The sequence below is a fragment of the Pongo pygmaeus genome, chromosome 7 (assembly GCF_028885625.2).
Source record: "Pongo pygmaeus isolate AG05252 chromosome 7, NHGRI_mPonPyg2-v2.0_pri, whole genome shotgun sequence".
Lineage (NCBI taxonomy): Eukaryota > Metazoa > Chordata > Mammalia > Primates > Hominidae > Pongo > Pongo pygmaeus.
Genome location: NC_072380.2, coordinates 2,444,906 through 2,452,107, shown reverse-complemented (window position 1 = coordinate 2,452,107; position 7,202 = coordinate 2,444,906).

The window sequence follows — 7,202 nt, the reverse complement described above, 5'->3', positions numbered from 1 at the left end:
CATCTTTAAGTTTTTAAAAAATATGAATTCTTTTTAAATTGTAAGCAGAGAGCAGATATTGAGTCAATCAATTTTGGTCCACTGTTGTGACTTTCTACTACCCAAATCTCTTATAGGCGCTGATGGTAATGGTGGGCTTTTCTATAGTATTTTGGTGTGCAGATGAGAAAACAGCCATGGGAACAACTGAGAATCTTCTTACTTGCTTTTCACAATGCTAAAGAAGAATCATATTATGAAAACAAAACTAAACACAACACGAAACATATGAGGAAGCCCTTCAAAGGTGGAAATATATCAGTCCCTAAGGAGAAGTACAAACATACAACACAACAGCAAAACCATATTAGCAAGACAAGTTTGGAAAATATCACCTCTTCCATCCAGGGTCAGCACTACCATCAGTGCAAAATTCACAACTGCACAAATGATTGACTGCTGAGATGAGAAACAAACGACAAAAGTGATGGGCTGAGTCTGCGTTGACATCATGAGGCCACTGCAGTCTGGCATGGGGATGGGCAGTTGGCCCTTGGTGTCAGTCAAAGATAATTCTGATCTCTCTGCTTGTCCACATATTTGTCAGTGGATCGTGTGAGACACTAGACTCCTGGGAGCTTCCAGATCATAAAGCCTTTGCCGTGTATCAGTTATCCCACCTTTTTATGTAGCCATTATGACATAAAGATGGTCAAGGTTTCCAGACAGAAGGAAGTACCTCCTAGAGACAAACGCACACCGATGAGTTAGAAAATATATAAATACAGAATGAAAAATGAAATGCAGTTGGTAAATTACTCTAGTTTCCCATTGCAGTGTTTCAACAATTCTCTCTGAAATCATTTCTAAAACCAGGCCTAAATAGAGAAAAATCTGTGTTTAACAATAAATGCAATTTAGCAAAAATACTGCACTGGGACATTTCACCTTGTGGTTACTAAAAGTGTAAACTGAATCGCAAAAGCATAATTACACAGAAAAAAAATCAGAATTAAAATGTTCTATGAACAAATAATAAATGTTTTTATTCATTCGTTAATCAGTTGTTTGATCATCAAACAATCACTAAACCCTACTGAAATGGGAAAAGCTCCCTTGTCCCACTCACGGGGCATGCAGTGGGGCTACGGCTCGCTTCTTTGGTGCCTCAGTGTTCAGGCCTCTAGAGAAGCATGCAGGCCGGCAGGCTGCGGGGCTCTGACCCCACGGAAGCATCTAGGGATGAATGCTTACAGCTCCTGAAGCTCCAGTGGGCGTGGGTTCCAGGGTGTTCTTAGTTTAGCTGTCTGTAGGCAGCTTGTGTTACTCAGCTCTATTAGACCCCCTGCCTTATAGCAAGGACAGAGGGCTTTCTGTATCCAGGATTGCTTGCCTTGCTTTACCAGAAGAATTGGATCACACCTGGGCTTGGAGAATTTGTGCAAGGTTGTATTGGGTGGAAGTAGCTCTCAGCAGATGGGCGAGCCAGAGGGGAGATGGAGTGGGAAGGTGGTTTTCCCCTGGAGTCAGGCTGCTGGGTGGCTGGACTCCCCTCCAACCACCCCGGCCAAACCCTTCATCTTTCCGCCCCTCGATGGCCTGCCGGTGCCTGTCGGTGTGCTCTTCCGCCAGCGTGCGCCTCTCCACCTCCTCTCAATGTACAGCGGTTTGTGTGTTCTTCCACTGTTGTGGTCCTCTCAATGTCCAGCTGCTTGTGTCTCTTCCTGTTAGGGTCTCGGGGGTTTTATAGGCACTAGATGAGGGCATGGTGGGCCAGCGTGGTCTTTGAAAATGCAACATTTGAGAGCGAAGGCAGGAGTGCCTGTCTTCACCTAGGTTTGTGGGTACAGGCCTGGGGTGGAGCCCTGGCCAGGGACCTGTCCTCCTCCTCCCAGCACTTCCTTGCCCCACTCCTGTATGATTACTATGTTTCGTTATGAGCCAGTGTTTTAGGGAACAAGAAAATATGCATTTTAAGTAACTACGTTTGGTAGCTGGGCATGGTGGTGGGCACCTGTAGTCCCAGCTACTCGGGAGGCTGAGGCAGGAGAATCGCTTGAACCTGGAGGTGGAGGTTACGGTGAGCCGAGATCGCACCACAGCACTCCAGCCAGGGTGACATAGCAATACTCTGCCACAAACACACAAAAAAGACAGATTGTAAAAGTGTATCCTTCATGTTATACCTGTATTTCAAAAATAAAATTATGTATAAAGAAATGCTCAAAATAACATTCTTCAACATGCATATGTTTAGGCAGGGGTTACTGTCTCCTAGCATTTGGGAGCTGGTGGGTTCTCTGCAGTGTTTTCTGGTGGCAAAAGGGGGCAGGGTCTGTCCCTGGCAGGAAAGGGTCGACTAGAAAACCGGAAGCATGAGGAGGGTGGGGCGAAAAAAATCACTACAAAATATGGCCCACACTGTGTTCCATGGAGAAGCTGCTTTGATTTCTTCTCTAACCAAAATTGTTTTCCTTTCTTTCAGTAAACTATATGCACACACACAACACACATGCCACACACACTATAGACACACCCACTGGTGTGTACAAACGTCTTCATTAGACACTTTGTCATTATCAAAATGTACCATTTTTCCTCATTTTTCGTTTTGTCTAAAAACTATTTCATTTACCTGAAGAACAGGAAAGAGCATCAACATAGGAATGAGAGAGATTTGCATGTGAATCTCAAGTTGGGATTGAGGGAGGGCATGAGGTGGGGGCACGCCTGAGGTGGGGGCGTGGCATGAATGAAGATGTGCCTGGTGCTGTGGTTTGCAATTTCTACGCATCATCATCATTAATGTTTTCCACAACTCAAGAAAAGTGGCATTAAATCCATTTTTCAGATGAAGAAACTGATATATACGGGGGTTAAATAGGCTAAATATTTTACTTCTAATAGTAATGATTAGATACTGGATTTTAATCAAGTGATTAAAAAGCCAGTGTTCTTTTCTCCACAGAGCAATTGTAAAATGTGTGTTCTTCAGAATGGTAGTCCCCAAAAGCATTCCCAAAGTTCGAGGACGAGATTGAAGTGGGTGTCACACAGCAGCAAGGAAATCCGGGTTTCAGCCTCCGTATCTGGTCCACAGTTCCTATTAGCACCATAAGCCTCGAACATTTATTATGAGGGATTGGACTCCATGGTTTCCGAGGATGAGATTGGCTCCCATGGTTTTGGAGGGTGAGAAGTCTCATGGTAAGCCGCCTGCAAACCTGAGAACTGGGAAAGCCCATGGTGTAGTTCCAGTTCAGACAGAAGGCCCGACAACAAGAAGCACCCGTGTCCCAGGGCAGTTGAAGGTGGGTGTCCCAGCTCACGGTGAGAAAGCGTGAATTTACTGTTCTTCCACCTTTCTCTTCCTTCTGGGCCCTCAGTGGATTGGATAGTGCCTGCCCACACCAGGAGCGGGATCTTCTTCACTCAGGCCACTGATTCAAACGCTGATTTCTTCCAGAAACACCACGCAGACCACCAGCAGTAGTGCTTCACCAGCTATCACGGCAGCTCTCAGCCCAGTCAGGTGCACACATAAGATTCACCATCTCGAAGGGTTATGATGGCACTGACAGTTTTTTCTGTTCTGCACTCTGTTCCAGACACAGGAGGTGCAACTCCAAGTAAGACACACTCCCCTTCCTGTCCTCAGGGAACTGAGAACATGGTAGGTCAAGAAACGCGTTACGCAGATTCCAGCAGGGAAGCATGATGAACAGCTATCAGAAGGAAACAGGTTGTAAAATAAAGCAGAGGTGCTGAGAGCAACGTCGATCCCATTCCACAGCTGAAGAGCTCAGTGGAGCTCGCTGCCTACCAGATAAATCCAAGAGTGTTTACGATCCAGCCAAATGCTGTGGGCTTTTAATCCACATTAAGGAGCTTTACTCAAAGAGTTTCTGGTTTTATTGGTCAATTCTATCATGATTTTAGGCACTTGAACATTTGCATAATGAGAAAAATGGGGCTCTCAGAAGCTACTGGTTGGCAATGGGTTGAACACAACTGGTTTATTTATTTTGAATTAATAAAGCTGAAGTTGCCAATGTATAAGAAGACATTGCTGGGGGGAAGGCCAAACAGTACAAATACGGGAGAAAAAAAATGTCTCGTGAATAAACAACAGTAGGAGAATGTATAATTTGGTTTATCTTCCTTACATTTGAGAGATAGGTGCTTGTTCAGCTGAGCACAGTGGGAAAAAGGTGCCTCATAGAACAACACACCCATCAAGCTAGGACACAGAAAATTCTCTATTGAAAACGAGATTCCCCTTGTGCAGTTGTACGTTATAATGTAACAATTCATGTCTATGTTATTTTCTCTTTTCCTATAAAATATGTGAACAGAATTCTAAAACTAACTCAGAATTTTATACCTCTAAAGGTTTTCAAAGGAAAACCTGGAAAGAGTTTGCCTGCGTTTAAACCACTTTCTACCATCCCTCACACCCAGCTTCTTCTTATATGAACTCCTTGGTCTACCAGGTGAAAACACACATTTACCAGAGAATGAAATAAGCACAGCATGTGCTACAAGAAACATGATTTTTTAGCTGATTATTGAAGCTTGAGAATTTAAGAATTAAGAAAAATTTGATGGAAGAGCTCTGATTAATTAGTGAGGTTTAGACGCACAAAAGGTTTCTATGAGATGATGAAGACTCAAGAGCAAGGAGTCTCCTGCCTCGGAACCAAGACAGATAAAAGACAGTTGTGCCCCCGAGCTCATTCTCCGCCCAAGGAAACTCCGCTACCTAAGGAAATCATATGGGCAGACACCAGATTGCAGAGGCTTGGGGAGTAAGCCAAAGTAGGCGCAGAAAAGCAGCAGTTGTAGAAAACATTTTTGAGTTTGTTTGAGAAGAGAGTAGAGAGGACTGAGTTAGAGAAGACTGTGAATTTGAGCAAGTGTTTGTTTATTCTTTTTTAAAGTTTTATTTTTAATTGACAAGTAATAATTATATATGTTGATGCCACACAATGCAATATTTCAATACATGCGTACTCTTTCCATGGACTGCAAATCTCTTGAAATGTATAATTCTGAGTTTGTTTTGAAATTCTGTTCATGAATTTTATAGGAAAAGAGAAAACAACAGACATGAATTGCTGTGTTATAAAGTATGACTGCATAAGGGAAATCTTGTTTTAAAAAGTGTATTTTCTTGGTCCTACTTTTACAGGTGTTTTGTTCTTTGAAGCAACTGGTTTTCATTGTGCTGTCAGCTGAACAAGCACCTATCTTTCAAATAAAAGGAAGGTGAAACTAATTGCGCATTCTCCAAGTTGTTGTTTGTTCTATGTTAAATAATGAAATCAGGCTAATTAACATCTCCATCACCTCAAATATTTATCATTTCTTTGTGGTAGTTACATTTTAAATCCCCCTTTTTAGCTATTTTGAAATATGCAGTACATTATTATTAACTATAATCTATATATTAATATCGACTATAAGTTACCATGCTCAAAGTGGGTTAAAGACTTTAGGATAACACCTGAAACTGTAAAACTACTGGAATAAAGCAGGAAGAAAAAGCTATATGTACGACATTGGTCAGGGTTGTGATTTTTTTGGACAAGAACACAAAAGCGCAGGTAATGAAAGTTAAAATAGACAAATGGGATTGCATCAAACTGAAAAGTTTCTGCAAGAGAACAGAAACAACAGAGTAAAAAGACAACTTAGAAATTGGGAGAAAATACTTGCAAATCTATATCAATTAAGAGGCTAATATCCAAAATATACAAAGAACTTAAACTACTCCATAACATGAAAATAACCCTATTTAAAAAAAAGAACAAAAGGAATGAACACACATTTCTCAAAAGAAGACATTCAGATGCTGACAAGAATACCAAATCAAAAAAAAAAGAAAGAAAGCTCAACTTCTCTATCAGAGAAATTCAAATTAAAGTGAGTGTTTATTCTGCAAGAGGGAGGACCACGTCCTTGGTAAATACAGAGGGAACGACCAAGGATTCTCTGGAAAGGGAGAAGATAGGTAGAAACAGATTCCTGAGAGTGCACGAAGCAGATAGAGGTGAAACACAGAAAGATGAGATTTAAAAATCCGAAGAAACAAACATTGGTCACTGCTGCTGGGAGGGAGGACCTTCAGCAAGGGAGCACCCACATCAGCCGTCAGGGGTAAAAGTCAGTGCTGTTGCACCCATGCCCAGATAAGTTCTTGATTACAAAGAGAAAAATGAGAAATGGAGAGACTGACTCATTACCATTTTAACCAAGAGATCAAATTAATCACCATTAGTGGGTGTATTAGTCTGTTCTCATATTGCTTATAAAGACATACCTGAGACTGAATAAATTATAAAGGAAAGAGGTTTAGTGGACTCACAGTTCAACATGGATGGGGATGCCTCACAATCATGGTGGAAGACAGATGAAAAGCAAAGGCACGTCTTACATGGTGGCAGGCAAGAGAGAGTGTGTGCAGGGAAACTCCCCTTTATAAAACCATCAGATCTCATGAGACTTCTTCACTATCAGGAGAACAGCATGGGAAAGAACCACCCCCATGATTTAATTGTCTCCACCCAGCCTTGCCCTTGACATATGGGCATTTTTAAAATTCAAGGTGAGATTTGGGTGGGAACACAGCCAAATCATATCAGTGGGTTAATATAATATAATATTATTTGCCTCCTCGGTAAAAAAAGCAAAATGAATCACTTAGTAGTAGTCTTGCCAAAAGTATTTTTGTGAATATAACTATTAATCAATATGGCAAATGTGAATTTATTTTTATAAGTAAAAATTATACAAAGCAATTGGTCTTCAATCTTTGAACACCGTTACTGCGAAAACAAACAAAAAAACAGAACAAAAGAGTCAGAGAGAACATTTGCCATTAAAATAAAGTAAAAATACATAATAAGCAAAGGCAATGTGTGATCCAGTATTAGTTTGGATGTAATTTACAAGAAATTCAAAAGAAAATATTTAAATATATTACATTTTTAATTATTATTAATTTTCTTAGATTTCATAAATGGTACTGTGGTTATTTATGACAATGCTCTCATTTTTAATAGATGATACTCTATGGAGTTTCATTAGTAAAATATTTTCTACTATTTAAAAAATTAATTAAAAATGATAAGAGAGAAAGAGACAAAGAAAAAGGAGTGGAGGAGAGACATAGAACAAAAACATGGCAAATGTTAAGCATTGTTTAATCTAAGTGAAAAGCA